This window comes from Chiroxiphia lanceolata, chromosome 8, assembly GCF_009829145.1.
Source record: "Chiroxiphia lanceolata isolate bChiLan1 chromosome 8, bChiLan1.pri, whole genome shotgun sequence".
NCBI classification, from domain to species: domain Eukaryota; kingdom Metazoa; phylum Chordata; class Aves; order Passeriformes; family Pipridae; genus Chiroxiphia; species Chiroxiphia lanceolata.
In genome coordinates, this window is record NC_045644.1 from 32381273 (window position 1) to 32406336 (window position 25064).

Below are 25064 nucleotides of genomic sequence, written 5' to 3' on the forward strand. Positions count from 1 at the left end.
AAAAATGGAGCGTCTGCTTCCCGGGGCAGGTGACTGGTGTGCCCAGAGGGTGGAGAAGCCAAAGCTTCTGGAAGTTCAGTGGGTAGGGGCTCACCTGCACAAGGGGAGATGTCACCTGCACGGGGAGGGGCTCACCTGCATGAGGGGGGATGTCACCTGCACGGGGAGGGGCTCCCTGGAGGGACACCTGGGGCAGGCTGCTCCTTGGTAAGGTGGGCTGGAGCTGCCTCAGGGCCACCCCTTCTCTATCCTCAGGGAGTGATTTATTTCTGGTGTTGGGTTATTTGTGGGTTTGGGCGGTTTCAGCCCAAATCTGTTTGCCCCAGGTGCTGAGGCGGCCAGTACAGAAATGGAGGGCAGAGTCCTGTTGGGACAGGGACAGCTCTGTGGAAAAGCACCGTGGCATGGCCAAAACATGGAGAGGGAAGAGGAAGGGTGAGCAGGCTGTGCCAGGGTAGTGAGGAGAGCAGGGATTTTGACAGGGAGCAGGAAGGGTCACAGCAGGAAAAGAGGTGGGTCTGGGCAGGGACGAGGTGGTGGGAGCAGTGTTGCATGGGATGGGATGTGGGAATGAGAGCCTGAGGACGAGTCCCCTTCATGAGCTCATGGTGGACTCAAATTGGACTCTCTTATCAGAAAAACTGATTAAAATTCAAATTCTTACCTTTTTTTTGCCAAACAAGGTGGATATTCCGTGGGAAATATGTGGGATGGGTACTTTACAGGTGACCACACATCATGGGATAAGAATTTCTTCTGAAGCTGAACATAGTCTAGCTCTTCTCAGTACCCATACTGTAAACACTTCTTCCCTAAGAATACGCATTAACATGTGCTAGAAGCTGTCTCTGAATCCAGTAATGTAAAACATGAAGATGCATTGCAGACTAACTGTGTGTAGAATTAACAAAAAAAGGAAAAAAAGAAGCAGATGAACTCGGTTAAGCTGGAGCTAAAATCTTGCAGTACTCCATGGTTATACAGATCACTGAGGGAACATTTTACCACTGTTGCTGTATCAGGATCACTGCTGGCTAATAATCCTGGCGTGAGGTATTTTTTTAGCTGCATTTTTATTGATTTAAATAACTTGCAGTTAATCAGATTAATTTTCTTCTTGCTTTTAACTGCAAGTTGTCTTCTTTCAGATCGAATGTATTTTTACATATCTAAAATATGTAATAGCACAATAAACCAGCCCTAATCTGTGTATAAATTAGTTGATGAAGAAAAACTGTATACAGAATATCTAATTAAGCATAACAACATTCATATTTTTAACTCTATGCTTAAATTACAGAAGTAGCTGCCAACTATTCCACTGTAAAATCAGATGATGTAGCAGTATTTTCGGGAAAAAAATAAAACTTTTGCTGCACCAGAAATCATCAACTCTATCTTTGCACTTAATTAAACTCTAGCAAATGTAAACCAACGACGAGGACTGTAATACAGATAGGGGAACCACATATGCTTTACTGCTTTTTAGTTATGTAGCAATATAAATCATATTGGCAAAGGTCACTAAGTGCTGTTTGTAGTGCACCAAGCTCATCCTAGCAGGAGTGGAAATTCCTAACAAATAAAACCAAAATACAGCTCAGATTCAGTGGGAATACAGTTCTCATATCAATCATTCCCTAAAAGACCTGATGATCCATAAAGCTAATATGCTTTTATTTGTTCCCAGTTATGTATTCTCTTGCCCATGCATATGCTCATGTCTTGCCTTTACAGGTGCACGGTGTTTTGAAGGTACTTTGTTTTGTGCTATCAGAAGTGATAGCTGGGTGTCATAAACCATTGCGTCAACTGGAAGAGGTTAAAGCGGTTGCACCCTTCATTACAAGTGTACAAGAAATACAGCAGGGTACCAATCAGGTTTGGAGATGTAAGAAGGTTTAAGAGAAAAATTCCAATTTTCTCTCTACTGAACAGGCTCAGGAGAGTGCGTTTATCACCACTGGCATTAGAAAAAATACCAGCTTTGTTTAGAGTAGTTATATATGTATTTATTCAAAAAATGGTTTCCTTAACACCATTAAGTGTAGTTTTGATATGGTGATCTTTACGATCTAAAAATCCTGGAACTGATAAATGGAGCAGGATTGACTCCAGCCAACAGATGCAGTGAATCACTCAGGCAGGTCTCATTGTTAGGGGCAGAAATCAGCATCAAAAAGCATTAAAAGATTGAGGTGAACTAATTGTGCATTATGGTATTGAAGGGATTGTATGTCCTGGCTAGGACGCTGAACAGTTGCTCCAATTTTTTATCAACTTCCACAGCTTTCTGTGCATTTGACTTTCTGAAACATGACTGAAAATAGGAGTGTGCCCAGACCCACACAGGAGGGCTGAGGAGTGGACTGCAGTGCTGCTGCTCTAGTGTGCTCCCCTCACTGCTGACTAGCAAAGAGCAACTGTTCAAAGATGGGCCCTGGTAAGTAATTCTGTCTGCTCCTTCCTCTCTACAGGGTAACACCACACACAGCTTCCTGTAGCTTTGGATCTGCTTCAATGATTAATTAGTGCATTTGTATTTGAATGTTTTTCTTCATGGGAGGTGTTGGTGCACTGGAACAAGCCCTAAAAGCATGTTACAGCTCCTAGACTAATTTAAAGTTCAAAATTTGAAACTAGGTAGGCAATTGTGGGTTATTAGAGTACATATGGGAAACAATGACTGAGTCTCAACGAAAAAATCATTTGAAAATTGAACAATTAGAATCTAATACTGTCTCCTTGGATTGCTAAGGTTGTCTTCTGTCACATATGCAGTACTGACGTGCTGGGTAGCACAAGTTTACAGCAAAGAAAGGCAGGAGTCTGCTCAGTGGAGTGGAAGCAAAAACATCTTGTCAACTTACTTTAAAACAATTACTGGAGCTTTTCTGTATTTTTCTACAACTTTTTTCTTCCAGTAACTGGGGATTTTACACTGAACAGTTGTGTGCAATTACACCATGGCACTATCCAATTAACCACCCAAGGTAACACAGCTCAAAGAGATTGCTAAATGATGTGTCCCAGCAGTGATCCGCTCTTGTTAACCAGGGGGCTGGAGCAATGTTCTTCTGGAGTGGTGAATCCATTTCATGGAACCTGCATGCTGTTTTAAGAAGTACAGTTTTTCTTGGTGTCCATATGTGTATTCTAATGGTGTATTTGTGCCTGGTTACTTCAGACTAGGAAGTTTTTCCGTGGTGTGTCTTTGTTCCTTCTTCCTGCCTGTTGCATGTACACGTTTTGATGTGGAGGGGGCGATTTCAGTTCCTTTCCCCTGCTCATCTGACATGGAGGACTCTGCTTCTGAAATTCTTTCCCAGTAGAATAGCTAACATTTTACTCCCCACTCCTTTCCTGATTCATTTTGCCAGCACAAGGTCAATTTTTTTTCCCCTTGGGAAAATAGTGAATCAATGACAACACAATGAAATTGTGTTGTATACAAACTCACCAGTTTCAAATCTTCAAAATCCTCTTCTGAGTGTTCTACCACCCTCTTGGTGGAACTCCAAGCTCATTCTCTCATTTTCTTGGATCTGCAACATTAAGTAATAAGCAACCTCCCTCATCCCCCCTCCCCCCAAACCCCAACCAACTAAAAAAAAACCAAATAAATGAACAAAGACCACCCCCCCAAACCCCCTCCCCCTCAAAAATCCCCAAACCAACCCAAACACCTAAACTACATTCGAGTCAGAATTGGATATCATTGTCTTTAACATGAATACTCTGTCTTTATTGACACAAAGATCAGCTTGGGGCAGTAAATAAATAAGATTCCTCATGATACATCACTGAGAATTAGGCTCCATGGAAAGAGTGATGTGAAGTAAGGCAGTGAGCTTGGAGACCTTTTGTGTGGGGGTGTGTGTCCACCAGCTCCTCCTTTTGAGCTGTGGGGGGAAATGGAATAGCTCCCATCTTCCAGCAGCTGGTACCCAGACATTCTACTTCTATGCAGATGTAGATGAAAATTTTTTGGAAGGAGTTTTTCCACATGCTCTTCAAGCTGTTCAGTGAATCCCATTTCTCTTGTCTTTTGCACCAGATTTCTTGTATTCCTGTTTTATTCCTGTTTTCCTTTTTTTTTATCTTTTCCTTTTTTTTAAACTGAGATGAGTATGAAAGAAATTAGTAGAAAGCTTCCCATTTACTTTAGTCAGCTTTAGGTTGTAACCACCAACATTTCTAGTATTGGTTTAGAAATGCAGGCATAATTTTATTGGCCACTTAGGAGGCTTGACTATTGCAAGAGTTGCATGACAATCAAATTTGGATATTCTATTCACATACTCACACTTCAAAGAATTTCAGAAACCAATCATTGATCTTACAGGTTGGCATGCAATAAAAGTATTTTTATTATAAAATAAGGTATCTTATGGTGACAAATACAATAAGTAATTTTTTTTGCTTTACTTTGACCTGTATCAGATGTAGTCTAAAAAGCAATAGTTGATGTGATATATGTCACTGAAAGCACACAAGAGGGAAAGAAGGCACTGAATAAAATGACATGGTTGATTTATTAAGACTCAGAAATACCCCAGTTGCATTTCTCATGAGTGTCATAACACATCTCTAATTAGTTTGGAAAGGCTATAGGAGCTGGAGTGCTGAATCAAGCAGTCAGACTTCACAGAAGTTATAACTGCTAAAATATTCCTGTGTTCTTATGATGCTGATCATGTTCCCTTGCAAAAGCAAAAGCAGCTAGGATTGTAAGCTTGCTTCACTGTGCAAGTAAAACACTTATTTACAAAGATATATAAGTTTCCTGAGATGACAGACTGTACTTACTGCTTTTGAAAGGGGGTCAATGTAATGTCAGCCTTAGAAAATGATTGTCTCCTGACGGTGTTCTTGTACAGCTGGTCAGTCTCTTCTTAAAAGAAGTTGAAGCATGAATCAGTATGTTGTTATTTCTTTTTCATGAGCTCATTAACCAAGCACTTTGTGCAGCAAAATACCCCTTCCCAAACTGTATCTGTCAATACAGAATGTGATGATCTGTGTTTGTGCCAACAATATTTTTGTTATTGTTCTTCTGACATGGTAAACTGAAACACTGCCTTTCACTTCAAAATTGAATCACTGACTACGTAAAGGAAAGATGTTCAGAGTTCTAGCCGTGTGTTCCGCTTGCAAAACTATTCCAGGGACTGAACAGCCCATTGTTATTGTTAAATCTCTGTTATTTTTGCAGTGGATCATGTTCAGCAATTAAGCTGAACAGGTTTTAGCTCCAGCTTTGGGATGTTGGTATGATTTTTGAATCTGTTGACTCCTCCTCAGAGAACCAAACCCCTTTCTGCCACGAGTGTTTAATTTTGCCTCTCTTCATTGCATTCAGCCCAGCAGCATCCTTTTGGGCACAAAATGAGTTCAGGGGTGCTTCGTATTGGATCCTGTGAAAGGCCTTAACAATCACAGTCTGGAGAGATGGGGCACAATTCCAGCATTGAAGGACGCAGTCAACCAAATGCTGATTTTTGAAGTGTGCAGTGTACTGTATAAAAAAAAATGGATCATTTTTGAACATCGGTCGGATTAGACTAACACCAGAGTGCCCAATTTTCTTTGCCTTTTGCTGAGTTTTCTTCTGACATGTCATTGTAAAATTGTTAGAGAAAACCACAGGTTCACTTCAGCAGAAACTTAATGCTTTCTGGTTGCAACAGAAGACTGACACAGTCAGCAGGGATGCAGGGACAAACTAGGAAATCTCTCCTTCCCCTAGGCATTCTTGAGGCACCTCATTTTATGTACTGCTTATATATAAACATATAAATATTGTAAAGTTTCATGTAGCAATAGAAAACGCCCTTTTGCTTGGATTGCTTTTACTGTTAGACATTTGCCTAAACACATTCTTCTCAGATTTTTGTTGGTTAGATTGTTGTTAACCAAAACACACTCTGAACAAACGGAGTTGTCTGCCTGGGATAGACCACCTAGAATAGATAGAGTTGATTTTTAACTTTTAACCAAAAACGTTAGTCTAACCTTTCTGAGGTAGTGGGTTCAATATGTCAACAGACTTGTTTCTTAGGCTTAGCTGGTTTTTTTCTTTTTTTAATTCCCCAAACTGAAGAACTTCTATGGGGGTCTTGCTCATTCAGGGATGTATAACCCTTAATTTTAGGGTTTTTTAATACTCCTCCCTCCTCTTTAATTGCTTGGGTTTGGATTTTTTAAATGGTATTACTAAGTATAAATAGTTTTTATAAGCACTATCTCTTATTTAATAGAATAGTTAAAATGCTGCTCAGTATGGAAGTATTTTATTAAACTTTCAGATGTGATTTATGATTGTTTTGTTTTACCTAAACCAGCTCCCCACAGCTTCTACTGGCCTCATGCCAATTCCAGAGTGATTTCTAACTGGTTTAAATTTTGGTAATTTAAAATTATATATTAGAACATGTGTAGTCTTTGATAGCAGACTTAAAAAATCCATTTTTAAAAATACATAAAAAGCATAAAAAGTGTAAATGGATTCTACAGCCAGTGAAGGCGTTTTTGTAGGAATGCATCAATATCTACTTACAGCAATCTGCTGAGATTATTCTTGTATTGAAATTGTACTTTTAAATAATTAGATATTTGTCTGGAAAGCTCTAGGGGCTGGGGAGGATAACACTTCCATAAGCCTGAGGTTTTTATAGCGTTTGCAGTCCATTAGTCAGAAGACACATTACTCATTTTTTTCAGTCATGGAAGATTTATATCTTTCAGTTAATTGCTCATACTTATGGTTTTAATGCATGTAGAGTGTTCACTTCAGAGTATTCCTTTAGACATATATGAATGATACAAATTGTAAAGCTGTAAAGGAACTCCAATATGTGTACTGTGAGGCAAAACTAACGTGCCCATTTGTGAGCTGGAGTAGCAGTTCATCAAAAGTCTCTTCACTGTATGATCAAACCCTCAAATTCTACAGTTTGCATCTTGACAAGTGAGCTGTAAGGCCAAAAAGAGCTGAGGTGTGATTTTTTTTTCTTTTCTTTCTGCTAGAACAGTTAGAGGGAGCTGCAAAGCACAGGTCCTATGTCTGTGTCATGGCTGTCAGCATTACAAATTTGCTAATTAATAAGAAAACAAGAGCTAAATATAAAACATGCAGGATTTAATTTCAAAGCATGAAGGAAGAAAAATGACAGCCTTCTCCTGCAGTGACAGTAATTACTAAATTGAGGAGAACAAAAGAAGGACTTGTAAGAATGCAGAAGTTGTTTAGGGGCAGGTATAGTCACTTACCCCTTTTTATCTAAAATATCACAGCTGTACAATGCTTTTAAAGCTTTAAAATACACAAAAATATGAAATTTGATGAGAAAAAATATTTTGAAGAGCAATTAGAGCTGGAGCAATTCCCGTTTGTGCTTTTGGAGATTCTTCAAAGACAAAGTACAAAAATTATAAAGAATTAGTTACTTTGGTAGTAATTATGTCACGATGTGAAGGCATGTATTTCCTCTGGTCTGCTTTATTTTCTTTCCTGAGATAGCTGTAGCATTGTTTTTTCCTTGCAGGTTGCTGTTTCTCCTTCATGCAACTGCAGCATTAAAAATGCTCTAATGTAGTAAAAAAAATTGTGTTTTGAGAGCCGTGAGATTTGTGGCTCTTGTGAGTCTCCATCAACAGCTGAGTTCCACAGGTTTCAGGAGACTGTTCCACATGTCTCTGCCCCTGGGCTCTCATGCCCTTCATCTAGGTTTGATATTTTAGATTTTCCAAGAAGGTAATAGGCAACACCAAATTATTTTATGAGGAAAAAAGTTAAAAGGTTTTTCTTTTCATTAGCACAAACGAATAATTTAGAAATACTCGGGTTACTAGTTAGTGATCTGAAAGTGGTGCACTTGTCTGGACAGAGCCGGTGCTATGCAGTAGAAATACAGAACTGTGTGTTTCTGTGCAGTGACTTGAGCAGTTTTTTAATCCTGAATTGAGTGAAAGCTCCTTTGATTTTGTGGTAGTGCTCGGTATGATTAGCTGTGGGGCACCTTCTCGCTGGGGAAGAGAAACGTGCACAGGGAAAAGCAGGGAAGTAAAACCAGTGGAAAGTCAAGTCTTCTATAGTGTGTTGATAACTCTGCTCATCCCTTCATCTCTGCAGTGATCTGGAAAACCTTATTTGGCCAGTATGCCTTTGGTATGATTCATCACCACAAGTGGTTTTGTCTGCCATGAACAAACCTGATAGTTTGTAAATTACAGTCTGGGAGAGAAGATTACTTTTGAAATATCTTTTCAAAAGTAAATTGTTCCATTAAGAGATCTTTTTCTTATAAAGCACACTTGTCTGCTGAAAATTCGTTGGTTTTTTTTTTTTTATCACCATGTTTGAAATAAAGTCAAAATATTTCAAGATCATAGTCAGCTAATGCATGACTTCACTGAAACTAGTTTTCATTTCCTCCTGTCCTTTTGCTAGCTGTGGGGGGGTTTCTTCCCTGATGCTTGGGATGTACTAGAGAGGGTCTTTCATGCATATTATTGTGAGGGTCGGAGGAAACCCTGTAGAGCAGATCTTGTAGAAAGACAAACCCACTGAGGGGGAGGAGGATGAAGTACCTATTTGACAGCAGTCTTTAGCAAAGCTTTTTATATTTTTTTCTTTTTTTAATAAGATCTTTTTTTTTGTTTGTTTCCCCCTAAATCAATTCCAGTCCAATTGAAACCTAGCATGTAAAATCCAGGTCTAATAACTTGCTGTTGTTTCACCAGCACTTCAGTGCTTTTAAACTTACTTTAAAGTGTAGAAGGTTGTCTTCGAAATCTGCTGTTCTGTGAAATGTTTTCACTGTCATATAAACCAAGAAACCAACATACAAAATGCTGTACAACAAAACACGCATCTGCTTTTAGCATTTTTCTGAGGGTTTCAAAGGGTGTAAAGCCTTGAGAGTGCCTTGAAGACTTTTTTACCTGGAGCTGATTGTAGTTGTTCAAAGTACATGGATGATTTTTTCCTATGAGCTTTAACAGAGAAACTCAGGTTTAGATTTTCAATAGTTTTCCCATTTCTGTCTGGTTCAAGGGCTGGGTAAGTTGTTTAAATGACTCAGTGGTAACTTTTCCTGTCTTTCATGTTTTGCCTTTTAAATGCACAGGCCTGATTCTGTGCTGTGTCAGGAAACTCTCCAATAAGGCTTTTCATTCTGCACTACTGTACTGTCATGCTTTCCTGGTGATCAAGGGGAGACTTTTCCACTTCAAGTTAAATAACCTCAAATGTCAGGACTTCAGAAATAGAGGAACTATCTAGATTGGGCAGCAGAAATAATATCTAGCACTATAAACCTCAGAGATTTTGCCCACTCTGCCAGAATGTTGTGAGCGCTGTAAGAGGCTGCTGGTGACCCTTGTAGCACTGATTTTCATTGATAGACCTACAAAAACCCCCCAGTGCCTGAGCACTTCAGGGCTGACCCAAAGTTAGAGCATCAAGTTAGGGGCACTGTCCAAATGCCTGTGAAACACTGCCAGCCTTGGTGTTGGAGAGGCTGGCAGTCCTGCCATCAAATAGCCTGTGTGCTGCTTTCAGAGATTCACTGCTGCAGGCTTGGTTGAAGTCTTAGGATTGCCTTTGGATCCCAAGCTCCCTTGATGGCAACCATTCACACCTTCCAACATAGTATCGTTAGGCTACTAGTAATGACTGTAATCCCCTGGTGAGCTTGACAGAACCTGTTTTAAGATGTCGAGGGAAATGACATATAAACTCTGTAGGTTACAATATCTGCTGTCATTATTGTAGTTTGCTGCATTGTTCTTTAGGTATTTTAGGGGATTGCTTTGTATGAGGAATGTATTCCAACACCAATTTTCTTCTACATCTTTACGTTATATGTGTAATGGAGTGATGGATGGCTCAGTGACACGTACCGGAGAGTTTGATGGGAGTCTGGTCAAGAGTGGTTATTGCCAATTGAGCCTGAATTTAGCACAGGAATAAGGAATTGTACTTGACAGAGTGATTAATTATGTCTGATAAGAATCAATAATCCTCTGTCAGTTTCTCTATATATCCTCTTTGAAAAGATGGACCTACAGTATCCATAGGATTTTGTAGCTGTCATTAGACTTATGTGTGGAAAGGGAAAGGGGTTACATGTATGTGAATGTGGTGTGAAAACCTTCCAGGACTGCTGTGATCATCTAACTAAGAAATAGTTGTGCTGGTGAAAGTTAATTGCTTCATTTGCCACAAAATAAAAAACTATATTCCCAAAAGTCATTCTTTGACTCAGAATAGCAAGAAAATAACAGCAATAATCATCTAATTTTTTTTTTAAAAGTAGAATGATTATTTAGAAAGATAATTGATTTTTTTTTTTTTACTAGCAGATAACTGATTAAAACAGAAGAAAGTATCTCTAATGGTAACTAGTTTAAAATCTTGGCACCTATAATGTAGAATTACTGTTACACCAAATGCAAGTGTTTCTGTTATTTCGGTGAGGTTCTGGGGGAAAGAAATTCCTGTGATTGTGATAGAGTCTAAAATAGATGTGTCTTTGTATTTGCTCAGTTGAGTTTCAAAGGCAGAAATGCTATTTCAGGATTCTAGGAAGGAGAAATAATAACTCTAAGTATTGTGCTTTGCATTTTAAAAAAAAACACACATGGATATTTCACCATTAGATCATACCTTGCTACATGAATCATGAATCCTCTGAAAGAAACTTTCTCTGGTTATTTTTAAACTAAGTCTCTAATTTTGGTTCTGCTGTTGAAACTTTGTTTGTGTGTCTTATATTAGCCCTGTATTCTCTAAACTGCTTCTAAATGGAGCACACCAGAGAGAAATTTAATGCCTCAGAAATAGGATTTAAATTTATTTGTGCAGTCATGGGCAGAACACTGATATGCCAGGGAGCATGTGAAAAGAAAATTCTTTTGTTAGAAGTCTGCCTCCAAGCTGACAAAAAAAACTGCTTGATGGGTTTCTTTGGTTCTGTCTGAACTCTTCCATCTCCCTGCATGGAGCATCATCAGCCAGCTAAAGATCACTCCAGCTGAGTGAGAAGAGAGAATATTCTCTGAGAAGAGACAATATTCTTCTGAAGAGTGAAATTCCTGTGGAGAGCTCTTACACTTTGGTAGTGTGGCAGTGCTGTCTTTCTCCTCCACCATCGTAACAAGAAAACATTTTTTTTTTGTCTTGGCTGTCCTGCCAAGTGACTTTAAAGCCTGAGTACAGTTATCAACATCTTTGGGAAGAGAGCTGTAAATAGCAAGTCGAATCAAATCTCCAGTCACACTTGCTTACGGTTGAAGCTGGGGAAGATTGTCTAAAATGATGGAACAGCTTGTGCCAACTGAAGGATGCAATTCCACTCCTTCCACCTGTGCCCACGTGTGGCTCCAGCCCTGTTCATCTGACCCCTCCGGGAATTGCTGCCGTTCACTGAGCTGGACAACCCACACAAGTGCAAAGTGGGAGCAGTTCGGTACCGTGTCATGGGGCTGGAGCTGGATGTGGTGCAATCAACCCAGCTGCTGGATGGAGGGCATGGAGGGAGACAGGACTGCAGAGCCAGGCATGGAGCAATTTGGAGAGAGACCAGCACTAGGACAGACAGTGGTGTGCAGAGAGCTCTTAGATCAGCTCAGCTGTCCTGCCAAGTGACTTTAAAGCCTGAGTACAGCTATCAACATCTTTGGAAAGAGAACTTGTTGTGATCAAAAGACAATTTTTTGTTGGAGCAGAGGACATTGCTAAGCAACTGGTAGCACAGTAGCAGTTAGAAATATTTATGTGACCTAAGCTTTATTTTTTATGTGAGCACTTTGCCTCTCTACCTGCAGATCTTCTGTGTTGTTTGTTCTGAATTCCATGGCTGAGGTTGCCTGGCACTTAGGTCTCTTTTGAGGGTATTCTGCTAAATCCTTGAGCTAGATAAGATGCTTCCTATTCTTCTCAAGTCCATAATGCTACCATATATATTCAGGCATTGGTGGTTCTCATAAGCAGATTAACAATATTTTGGGACATGCAATTGTCCTTACTAATAAAGTTGATTTTTAAGGTAGAGATTGTAACTCTTGCTTCACAAGAGTGTTTCTCCTATTGTTCTGTCACTTTTGTGATCTTAATGTGGTGTGCAGGATAAATGAGGCAGCTGTTTACCACCTGTTTGCAAACCTCCTCTGCTGATATAAACCATCACACAGCTGGCCAGATGTTCTTGAAGTATAATATTGGTAATTTATGGAGATCCTTGGAAACAGCTAAAAGGTGACATAATGTGAAGGGCATTAGAGAATTACAGCATGGATTCTGAAATTTGCCTTTTAAAATTCCTCTGCATATTTACTGCTTAATGTTCTTATTTGCTATGAGAAAATGGGTGTGTGGTTACTGAGTGATGGGCCAGATTTGTGCTCTTTTCCTTGACTTCAGTGAAGTTGGCCCTGATCAGCACTGGTGTAACTTCAGTGCAAGTCTGGTGCTGTTATTCTGCTCCTGGAATCAGATGTAGTCTACTCCTGACATGGCCTTTCAGATTCCTACAAAGGCAAGAGTTATGCCTAAAAATAGAGATATTTTAGAGACTTACTGGATATTTGTTTCTCACTTCAGATAACAGTGATTCATATATTTGTTAAGGAAATTTTGGGGTTTTTTTCCCTTCCTTTTCATTTAGTAATTCAGTAACTTAAATGCCAGAAATGACCAAAGCCCTAAAATACTTATTTTTAACTTTTTTTGACCAAAATTTACCTCTAGGGTTTTTAATGGTTTGAGTATTTTAGATTCTTTTTTGTTTGTTCTTGGTTATTTGTTCTTGATATTATCTTCCTTTTTTACAACCTAAAAGATATTCTTTAACTCTCACACTGCAGGATTTCTACTGTTATGGACATCTGGTTTTTTTATAGTACTATGTTTCCCTAGTCCCCTAATTCTTAATCATATTGGGTTGGTTCTACAGGATAGAATAATGTTAAACATGATTTTTTTCCCCCCTCATTCTGCATTTGTAATTGTCTATGGCTTTTAAAGTGTGGACATTTCTGAGATGCAGGAAAAGACATGTAAGGCAGATGGATAGTTTAATGACCTCATAGACTTTCAGGAGTCAGTGTGTAAATTATATTAACTCCCCGGGGCTTGCAGGCACTTTATCCTCGATCAGTTAAACTTCAGTTGTCAGACAAAAAAACCAGGACAAGATGGGTTTGTATGTTAGGTTTATATGAAAGTAACAACCTTGAATAAATGTATTAACGATATTAGATTTTAGGACTCTCATTTTCAAAAGTTTACTCACAAAGCTGTCATGTTGTTTCAGAACAGCAGCTTGTGGAAGGTAAGAATGCCCCACTAAATCTACCAAACTAAATAGGCTGGGATGGGGGTGCTGCTAAAACAAGACTGATGTGGTACTTGCACTTCCTTCATCTGAACTTTCAGATAGATTCAGCAAAATCTCCAGAGAGAAATGAATGGGAAAAATAATTGTGCTAAAAGGCAGAAGTCAAACACTCAGAAAAAAAAAAGAAAGTGAATTATTTGGGCTGTTACTTTATCAAAAAGAAAAATAGCAGGCAAAGGAAAGCAGAAACTAATTTGGTTTTGGCACAAGCGTAGCAAGCATCCGAAGGAAAACTGCAGAGTAGGAAGTAAGTTTTGTACATGGAGAGAAATATGATGCAGTGGGGGTAAATGAAGTGTGGCTAAATAAAGAAACAGAGTTAAGGTATGAAACACTAAGGTAAAGTATGGAGAAAGTAAGAATTCAGAGAATAGATGGCAAAATAACATCTGCCCTGAGTCTCACGCTGCTGCTGAGCCAAGAAGTGACTCTGCAGGTACTTTGTGGCTTCTGTGATGTGTCTTCAGCAGCACAGGAGGGCAATGTGTTAAGCTGATCTGCAGCTTTAATTATGTTATAGGAGTGGCAGGAGGTCAATAATATTTGTAATATGAGCATTTGTGACAAATCAATTGTATAATGAAAGCAATTATAGGATCATTAGAAGTCTGATAACCCAATAACTTTGTGATAATTACTTCTCAGTTACAGGAAATAATTTACCACAGGAGATGCTGGAATATTAGATACAAACACTAATGACTATAGTCATATCTGAGGCATATGTGCCATTTAGTATCAAGTTTGAATCCCGTCATTCATTTGAACATTGCAGATTTTTAACAAACAAGGGCTGGGTTTGGAAACATATATATGGCTCTCTGGGTCCCTAAATAACTTGAGAAATATTACTGGATTGTGTCCTTTAATAGAAAGATGATGGGGGTTGTTTAGCTATTTGGGTTTGCTTTTTTCCTCAGATCAGCATGGGCAGGAGGCCCAGGGTAGGGAGAGGACTGTGAACAAGTGGTTGAAGGCAGAGGGTGAGAATGAGAGTCCGCTTTTTTGACAGCAATTAGCAAGGGGCACTGGGTTGTATCCAACATGAAACGGCACTACATTCCAGTTCTGAAACTGGACTATACCTCTGGTTAACTTCTGAGGTACACCCCCCACCCCAGCCCCCTTCATTTCTTTAACCTGTGCAGCTGACTAAACTGATTTCTGAGAACTGTGCTTTCGAAGAAAATAGTTAGTTGTGTTCTTAAGCTAGTATGACCATAGAATGGTTTAGGCTGGAAGAGACCTCTAGGATCATCTAGTTCCCACCTCACTGCCATGAGCAACACCTTCCACTAGAGCAGGTTGCTCAGATGCCCATCTAACCCAACCTTGGAACACTTCCAGGGATGGGGCATCCACACTTTCTTGGCAACCTGTGCCAGTGAATATGATGATATGATTTATTATTTATGAAACGGTCCTGTCTGAAGAAAGACAATTGTTACCTTTCACAGAAGCTTTTAAGCCAAACTTTTGACTATTGCAAGGGAAACTAATTTTTAGTTCTACAAATCTTGTACTTTCTTTGCTAGCAAGTAATTTCCATTGTATCTGTTATGGTACTGCTGGAATTTATAAACCAGGATATGATGCTGAAAACAAAGTATGTGAAGAAGAGGTTGCCTGCAGTGTTTCTGAACCTGATGAGAGAAATCAGTGTGCATGCACATCGTTTCTGATTCACTGTAGTCATGCTGCTGGCATGTGGTCTCAAGGTATCCCATAGGCTATGGTTTTGCTTGCTCTTTGTTAGTAGGTTTTGCAAAAGGTTGTTTTGGAGATGCATAAAATGCTGGCCATGGCCCTCTTCAAACTAGATATTTTAAAGACAAGTTTAATGGTAAGAGAGATGAATAATTTTGAAATTACAGTAATATATTGAGAATTAAGTAACAGAATTTTGACTTATGGGGAGTTTTAGTCATCTTCAGCATGTTTGGGGTTGTATCTTTTTGTAAGTTAATCTCCTAGTCCTCAGGAACATGTTGGAGAGAAGGAATTACTGGTTGTCACTCATTCTAGCACATTGATTGGAGTGCCATGACACAGGAGTGTTTCATTTAATTCCTCACCTTAAGGAGGAACTTGGATCCATAAAAAAAAATGAATCAAATCTTTATGACAACATGTTAATCTTTTTGTGTAAATAGCAGGCTTTCCCCATATTTCTTACCCCAAGGAAGAACAGCCTGCTGTATATACATGTATATGCATTTAGATGAGCCCTCTCACACACATATAGTAGCCTTTTAAAATTAAAAACATCGAAACATTGAAGAGCTGAAGTTCATTCTGTCAGAGGACAAAATACAGTAAACAAGTGAAACACTTTGGAGTTCCTACTGGTATCCTGTGACACAGTAATTCAGAATGGTTCCTTCTCCCAGTATTGTGTGCCAAAATGTTTGCCTGTGTTTACATTTAATAGTGTTAAAGTGCCTGTTGCTCTGGATTCCACTGGTGTTTTTCATTGTACATCCATTACATACCCTGCTTCTTGCTTACTTTTTCCTCAGTCTCATCTCCAGATTTTACAGTTATTTTTTCCCATCAGGTGGCTAATTGTAAAAAGTGAATTATCAAAAGCCTGTAGAGCCTCCAGGAACCCATTAAAACCCCTGTTCCCCTGATGAGGATTTTCTGCTTCAACTTTCAGCTGAGATTTGTCACTTAATCAGCTTGTAATTTGATTAGCACGTGACATGTATTGACTTTGTTTCACTTTAGGTTCTCAGTCAACATTTCAGAAAGGACTAGGTCTAATTTATCCACATAAAATTCTAACTACATCAAGCAATTTTCTTTTTAATATCAACTGTTTATCTCATCAAGTTAGTTGAGATGCTTTTCCTGCAAATATATCCTGGTTGGAATTAATTATATTACCATAAATTAATTCTTTGTTTATGAAGATATAACTAGATTGTAGTTTATTCATGTGAACTGTTTCATAGAGTGGAGAAATAATAAAGTTGAAGTTTCTGGAAATAAACCAGTTTCAGTCTGTTTTCAAAGTAGTTCAGATTTTGGGGCTGGGGGTTAAAGGTACTGATGCTGTCACACTTGGAATGGAGTGCTTAGTATTAAGTGGGATTCAGACTGGTGATGGGTGTGAATGTGACTTTTTTTTTGTGAATAGTAAATATTTTTGTAGTTTTATAGGTGGTAGAAAGTTGTTTGCAGAAGTTGCACGCCACTGTTGGGCCTTCTGGCACTTAAGAATGAGGTAAGAGCTGTGTCTTCCTTCTATTTGGTTACTCTAGATGCAAAATGTTTGTTTAGACAAAACTTACATGTGGTTTCCTTATGGTAGTACTAAACTGAGAAAAGTTTATCAGTTTTTCCAAGTTCTGTGACAGCAGGTGTGAAACAAACTGCATTCCTTGATATTTATCCTCATCTATAATATGGAATAAATCAAACTAGAAATTTGCAAATAGCTTCTGGTTATCCAAAATTTGTGTTGTGTCCATCCTCATGTCCCACTGCAACCTCACCCAAACTCCAAAAAAATCTCTTTATGTGCTTTTCATTTACCTACTATAAAACAGGTAAGAAATTGTTTTATGTATGTCTCTGATATGCCTCTTTAAATTAATCAGTGTGTTAAAACTGTAGTGAATTTTTGAGTGTAAGCAATACTTGGATCAAAAATCAGTTAGAGAATCATACTTAAGAGTAACTTTACTGTGTAAAGCAGTAGTCAGATTTTCAAGGTGCTTCAGTCAGTAAAACATTTGAGTCTTCTTGGCTGGCATAAGTGAAATTAGTGGAAAGAGAGTCTGGATGCTCCTTAAAATGCTTTCAGGAAAAAGTATGTTTTGGAGGCTCCTAGGTCAGTTTTTGAACCATTTAACATTGGTTTCCTTCTAACATTTTTAAGTAATGTAAAGGCACAGTGCCACTGTGCTTTTGTGTCAATTGAAATGGGAGGCGAGCCCTGTTGCTTTCAGCTACCTGAATAGTACTTTGCCAGAAAAGTGATATGAACTCACAGCTTTCATTGGGAGATTTAATAAATGCTCATACTCACATAGTCCTTCCTGTGTGTAATGGTTGTTTCTCTTCACTGCTGTGTGTTGCAAAGTAATTAATTTGCCAGAAGTGTTGATTGTAATTTTGGCCACTCAGGCCGATGTCCAGTAGTGATAGGGGACATCTGAGATCTCTCCTCCTTCCTCTCCAGCTGGCAAGAGTTTGTTTGGTTTAGATCACTTTTGTTAAACTTCACTTAAAGGTAAGGAACAGGTCACAGCAAAGGGTTGCTGCACATCCTCCCATACCCCTATGGCAGCACAGTGCTGAAAATGGTGAGGGCCAAGTTGCAGTTCAGTGCTTAACACACAGTTTCTACCTGTGGGAAGATTTTGGCATGACCTTTTTTCTGCCCCGAGGTTAAACGTCATATTTAGCACCTATTCTTTATTATCTAATTCCTGATGTTTCTAGTATTATAATGTTAACATAAGGCACTCAGGATTCTATCAGCTTAAACTGGCATTAGAAGTTCAATTATATATAGTATTAGCTCAAATGTTTTGATTTTATTGCTAGTCCATCTTTCAACATGTCTTCTAATGACTACAGACTAATTAGTAGTACTGTCTGCTCACACTGCTATTGGATTTCAAAAGACAGTGCAGCAGGGAAAATTATTGCAAAAATGAAGCATTTATGTTTTGAATTCAATGAAAATTGCAGAAAACGTGAGACTTTTAGAATAAGAATATGCAATGAAATTAAGGCTGCATGGATTAGTTATTCTTTTAAGTTCTATGTCCAATGTGTGTGAACGGTGAATAAGTTAACCATACACCTTCTGTCTGCTCTCTTCTCTGTAGGAGCACCCTCTCTTTAGTGTTTCTTTGCTTGGAACTGAAACAGCCACTACTACTTTCTGAAATTCTTTTTAGAAAAAAATGACAGGAGCTTTTCTAGAAATAGATTTTTCAAAAATCAATCATATTCTCTCTATGCTTCCTATTTGAAAATTCAATTAATTTAAACATGAGCAAATAGTGGGAGTTTTCTGCCTTCAAAACCCTTTTCCATTCGTTTTCTCTTGAAGGGAAGTAGTATGTGGGCCTGAATTAAGGGCAAGGCAAGCTCTGGATGTGAGGCCAAACATGCAGCTTATATAGAACCACGGAATGATGTAGACTCTAAAGTATCTCCAGAAGTCATTGTGTCCAACGCTGCACTCACACCCACGGTAATTTATAACATGTTACTCAGTAAAGTCACTGTTCAGCTTGAAGATTCGTGTTTCTTTGGGTTTGTGGCTTTATTGTTTCTGTGTTTCTCTTCTCTTTTTGACAGAGGCTTTGTTATAAGCAAAATTGTTTGCGAACAAGAATTACTCTTTATTTGGGGAAATCTGCCCCTTTTTTTGGAACCCAGGAATTTATCCCCTGACTTGTCACAGCATTGAACTGCACCCTAACAGAGCTGTACCACACCACCTGCTGTACTCACCGAGGGACAGCCCCCCGTTTGTCTGGAGTTTGTCTCCTCTTTTATCACCTGGAATCCAGAGGGTACTGAGCAGCCTTGGAGCTGGTGCATTGAAACCAGCCATCAGCAGCCAGGCTTCTTCCTGGGAGGCGCCTCATGCATCATTCTCACTCCCATCCAGCTCACTTAGAGCAGTTTCATACAGTTGCTATAGCAATGCTCCTGTTTGTCCTTCACGGGGCTGCAACCTTATGCTACATTGAAATTTTATTATATAAAGTACACTATTAAGAACTACTTGGTGTGGTGTATTCCAGGATCTAAAGTTAGGTGATGTAATTTGCATGAGTGTTGGAGGGTGGTTATATATGACCTACACTCACACCAACCTCTGTGCAAAGAGTCGTGACATTTAGGCAAAGGAATTCCAATATCCTGCAGTTTTCACTGGAGGCTGATGGCTGGATAAGAGGGGCTACTCTGCCCAGAAATTTCAATTTTTGCTGTGGGAGATGTGCTCCATCAGTTTGGTCAATGGAAAGGGACACACTGTTGCTGTTATTCATCCTCACTGTCCACTGTAGCCTTCTTATTTCCTTAATAATAATCACACGGTCTCCTTATTGATACGGGTGATTTAAAATTATGCAGTAGTTTTTATTGTACCCCTCAAAGAAAATGTAACCAGGAAAGTAGAGAATTTAGGTGTGGAGTTCAAGTAGAATGACAGAAGACAATGTGGACAACATTTCTATTAAAGTCTTGGGACATGTTATTTACAACTACTTTGTATTTTATACTGTAATTAATAGAAGATAGCTAAAGGACACTCTCTTTGACAAACTGATTTAGGGTAATTGAACAATGGACAACCTCCATTTTAAAAATGTCAATTTATTAACACAGTTAGGAGCTGTATCTAGCACTTCCAGACATCAAATTGGTGAATTTTATTCAATGCAGTAACTTAGTCTAGTTAATGACAAGACAACAATTTTGTTTATCTAGTGAGTCACTGGTTAGAATTTCTTTTGGGCTCTAAGTCATTTGGATGGGTGGTCCAGTCTTGCATGTAAAAGTGATGAATTCTTATTAGCAGCACAATTCAGTTTACCTTTACTGAATTTTGTTATCACATTTGAATAATCTCTACAAACTCAAAATACTTAGGGGGCAAAGGAAGTGCTGCAGCTAATCTGAATGCAGAATTTCTTCATGTTCCAAGCTATGAATTGCAGAAATTAAATCCTTGCCATGGGCAGGCAGAGAGAGAATTAATTACACCAGTATCAGTAAAACAGAAACAATTCTAAATGCGTATGGATAAAGAAACCAGCAGCAATGTTCTTAGCTGAAAAGTTTTGATTTTACCATGGTTTTTAGTATTTTTAATATGGTAGCTTAAAACTTCTTTTCTGGTTAATGTTATCATATGTGAATAGAAATCTTGACCTAAGAGCTGGAGAATGAATTATTCATATCTGAGAAGAAGAAGGAAAGAAGAAAGTTCAGCCAAAGATGAGAAAAAAGGCGACCTGTTCAGAAGGGAAGAGGAGATAGGGATTCTGTTCCTGGCCTGCTCTGTGACCCTGGGCAAGCACCTTTATCTCCAGCTTCCCCCATTATTTCTCCTGCCATTTGCCAGTCTTGGCTATTTAACCTCTCTGAGGCAAGGATTGTGTCTTGATTGCTGGGGCTCTGATTTTAATTGAGGCTTTGGCATTTGACGGCAAACCAGGGAAGAATTAGCAGAGTTTGTGTGTGCCTGTGGGAGGATGTTTGAAAGCCCAAGGAAGTGAAGCAGCATAGTTACAGCAGTAGTTAATCCCTCATCCCAGGAGTAGGTGTGCACCACTGACATGGGACAATGAATGCCTGTGCTACTTGCAACGTTAATGGACTTGCTAAAATTGTAATAATGTATTTCCTCTAAAGAGTCATTCTGGCAACCTGACAAACCACCATTTAGCTCTAACAAACAGTTTGATGTTCTTTCTGAGCAATAGACTTGTTGATTGCTTTGAGAAGACTGAAGCTACAATTGTCAGACCAGAATAAACTAAGGAATTGAAGTGCAGAGGGACAGAACAGGGCAATGACAGGTCACTGTTTCCAAGCTTCTTGCTGAGTTTGGAGATTTGCACCATTCTCTTTCTGCCATCAAGGGTCTTTTTCTTACCTTATTTTTGCGTGTCATCTCTGTTGTCCTATCAAAACTTTGAGCTTTGTCTGCTCACTTGCACAGCTCCCACACAGACTCCTTTCCTACGGACTGCTCTTCTATGCTAATTTCTGCCAGTCTTCTTCATATTCCAGTGTCTCAGAAGAATACAGCTGTGGAACACGTTGGGAATAAATTGTTTTATGTTTACAAAAAAATCATATGCCTGTTACGTTCTTAAAGAGCGGGGATTGGTTCCAGCAAGAGCCCTTCAGAAGCAATTAACTAAAGCTTATTAAAATCTGTGTCATATATGAAAAAGGGAAAACAAAAAGCAACACAACCAACCAAATATAACTCCTCTTTCTCTATCTCATGTGTGGAAAATTACTTTTTAAATGGTATTTTAACCTCTGCTCTTTGTCTATATATAAACTATAAGCAATGTAGCGTATACAGCTTTTCTCCCCTCTTTTAGGAGGGTGACAAAGCAGACATGTGGTGTCCCATGCTCCTTTGCTCCTACTGGTTTTCCATTGTCAGTTTTATTTGTGCAAATGTTTATCCATAAGAACTCTTTAAAATCGCTTATTCTGAACTCCATTCAAAGGAAAAGATGGAATGATTACTTATCACTTCAGGATAGAGTGCATGAAAACACACTTTGCCTAAAACTGGACTGGGTAATAAAATCAGCAAACTGGAAATATTTTTATCTATTTTTCTGAGGAATCTTCACAATTTCGTGAGAAAACCAAAATCCTCATTTTCAGTCAAATCAGTTCGTTTCTCTTTTAAGGGAGTAGCTGTGTATGTTTCTGTGGAGGTGGCAACACACTAGGGAGAAAGCTGACTACTGTTATCTACAAATCTTATATTTAAATATATAACATTCAAGACAGATACAGGGATAAATTCAAGTGTCTCTGGTACATGAGTCCACTTCTTTCCACATTCCCCAGAGAAACAAATTTCTTTTTTGGCAGTTTCCTGCCATTTCTACAGAACTATGAGGTTGATATTTCTCCTGAGTGAAGAAAATTTATTGCTGTAATTTCTTCAGATACACTTAATATCAAAATACCGATTCCTACTGCAGAATGAACTCTTAGTACATTCTTTTTGTGCATTGCTTCTTGCCAGCTGTGCCAGAAGATAGAGTTATCTTAACTGTCTGTCCATATGGTTAATATTATTTTGAATGTTTGAAAAATACAACTAGGGAAGTGAAACGAAGAGATAGAAAAAGGGCAATTTATATAATTTCTATTTTGAGACATGATTGACTTTAAATTTCATTTGTTTAAGGATGTTTATTCAAAGTGATCTTCATACGTTAAATGTTGTCAGAATCCTTATTTGAGCTTTAGTTATGGTCTTTTTATGGATGGAATGTGGGCTGAAAGTGAATTGAGATAGTTAGCTTGGGTCAAATCTCTTGGATTTTATGGAATACGTGTTCTAGCAAGAACTTAGAATATGAGGACATGACAGGGTATATTTCTGTGTTCAGCCACCAGTTACTGCTGAGTGCTGTTTCCAAATTGTTCTTCTCCTCCCTCTCTTATAGTATCCACAGATCTATTTGTGAAGCTTATTTGTGGAAAGGGAACTTGGCCATGTTCCTTTCAAACCAATTTCCTTTCAAATTCCAGTTTTTCATTGGAATTCGGGGCGTGCGGCAATTTGGTGAAATCCTCACGGATTTAGAAATCACTATAATTGCTATTGTCTGCAAACAGTTATTTAGGAGAGAGGTACACTTTCATATCAAATGGAAGGTGGGCAGCCTGGTGTTACAGAGGATATTTAGAATGAAAAATTTGCCCGTAAGACACAAGAATTCTGCAAAATGTCAGTGTTATTCCTTCAGGCTTATCAACCTTCACTGCAGTTGCTCATGTTCCATTTGTGCCATCTATCCCAGAGTCTAAACTGAACTAATGTATAATAAATCCACAGAAACCCTTGTGATTCTTACTCTTATTTTGGCTTGAGAAATTAATTTTTGGGTATCAATATTGTTAAATTACTTTTGGAAACTTTTAATAAAACCCAGTTACAGTTATGTCACTCAGGTTGTCACTCATGATGCCTGGGAAGAACTGTTTTCAGTTGTTCTCGCAAAGGAATTTGTGTTTCTGTCTGTTGGGCTTGACTGGAATGTGAAGATTAGAACTTTACATCCAGTTGGAAGCAGGAATTTTAAAATAAGTTGTCCACTTATGCATGAGGAAAATGAAGCCAGAGTGGAGATCTGGCTCTATTCTGCTTAGTGTATGCTAATGTATTCTTCTCAGTGTAATCTTTTACCTTGCCTAAATAAACTTTTAAATGCATATTTCTCTCAAGGTGCTCATAGAAGTTTATGTGAGTCTGCAGTGTGCAGTAATTCCCAGAAAAATAATACCAGGAGAAGTCACTGTGAATTGTGTTGTGATAAAAGCTAGAATCATTCATTTCCCTTTACAATTTAAAACATTGCACAAGACTCTCCAGGGTAGAGATAACATCTCCAGCTGGCCTGATTTGCGTTACTAAAAGTAACAACGCCAAAAAAAGTATTGCCTTTTATAATTTAAAATCGAATATATACCTTATTACCAGAGTAGGAGGAATGCATTTCACTGTAGTTCTCATGGCAGTGTCCATCAGGAGGAAAAGAAGAAAAGGAAAACACCCTTGCTCAATCACAGAACATCCTGGATCATAAACATTTGGTAATGTTGATTAGAATTCAGTGCAAATTAACTTGAAATGGTTCAAGTAAAAGCAGTGTTTGTGGATGCTGTGTGTATGATGCATCTTTCCAAAATTAGTCTTTTAAAATGCTACCTGTTTTGACATTCTGATTTGATTTTGTGGCTTTTTTTGTCCCTCTGAACAGCTTTAACTGTCTCTTCCTAAACAACATGAAAATATAAATTGGCCAAAGGTTACAGGAATTCTGAAAACGCTCTGCAGACCCTCGTGTCTGGATAGGTGGGGTTGTTTGTGAGAGACAGTGACACTTCCCATCAGTGCATGAAGAGGGTCTGGAGGCACGGGCAGGGCAGGACATCTCCTTGTAGAAGTGCAAGGAGAAGGAAAGGCCATAGGGGATACACTCTGTAGTGCTCCAGGCTCTTGGCAGTAGGGTAGTATGTCTAAGAGTTCTATGAAATCCTGAATGCTCTTATAGGTAAAAGGGTAAAAGCTCATCAGCATTCAAGTGTCAAAGTCTCCTCGACTTGAAGGGGATCAGAGTTAGCTCAGCTGGGTAAGAGCTAATGTAAAAGGATCAGACGGGAGTGGATGCTGTTACATGGCTCTGTGTCACAGAAAAGGGAGAGCAGGATCCACATGCATCATCTCTGTGACCCTTCTGGGTCACCAGACAGCCCTGATGGATGGAGCTGTGGCTGAAACTGTTACCTCTGATCACTGCTGCTCTAGTGTATCCTTTTGTTCAGGGTTCCTGATCCCCCTGCAGTGACTGGAGATGTGAGTTGAATTCCAGCCAGAGGACCCTTTGAACCCTCAGCCACTGTTCAGCAGTAGCTCAGGCACACACATGTGTTTTCTTCAACCAGCACTGCCATGGCTGTGATTCTGGCAGAGAGGTGGAGCACATAGCAGTTGAAGCTTGCACAAAGGGTTGGTTTTGTTGTTGTGCAAGAGTGAGAAGCCTTCAGTTAATTTGCTTCCTAATTGGTCTGAATTAATCGAGGGTGCAACTCCATTAGCTTCAGCTGACCCTGCGACATCATTAAAATGATAGAAAGGTATTGATATTTCCCTAATGCAGGCAAGAGTTTGTAAAAGGACTCATACTAATTCTTATATAATGGAACGAAGAATCTACATATATTTTACTTTTTGTTTTGCAAGTATATTCCCTCAAATAAAGCATGGATTATTTTAGCTTGCAGCACGGGATTGCTACATGTATCAAACCCATTGATTCTTTTGTAAAAAGATGTTAATTGCAGTTTTTGCAAAAGAATCAAAGTATTGTAGATAAGGAGAAAAGGAAGAAGAATTGGAGGAACAATACAGGCTCT

At 38.8% G+C, this 25064-nt stretch overlaps 1 long non-coding RNA gene across 2 annotated transcripts in view; it reads left to right on the forward strand.

Annotated features, from left to right (window-relative positions):
- Nucleotides 1-2439, forward strand: part of LOC116790415 — a 181472-nt gene extending 179033 nt beyond the window's left edge. For both annotated transcript variants that reach the window (XR_004358346.1, XR_004358347.1), the window contains one exon: nucleotides 2290-2439. This is a non-coding gene — a long non-coding RNA (uncharacterized LOC116790415). The remainder of the gene's footprint in view (nucleotides 1-2289) is intronic.
- Nucleotides 2440-25064: the final 22625 nt, after the last annotated feature.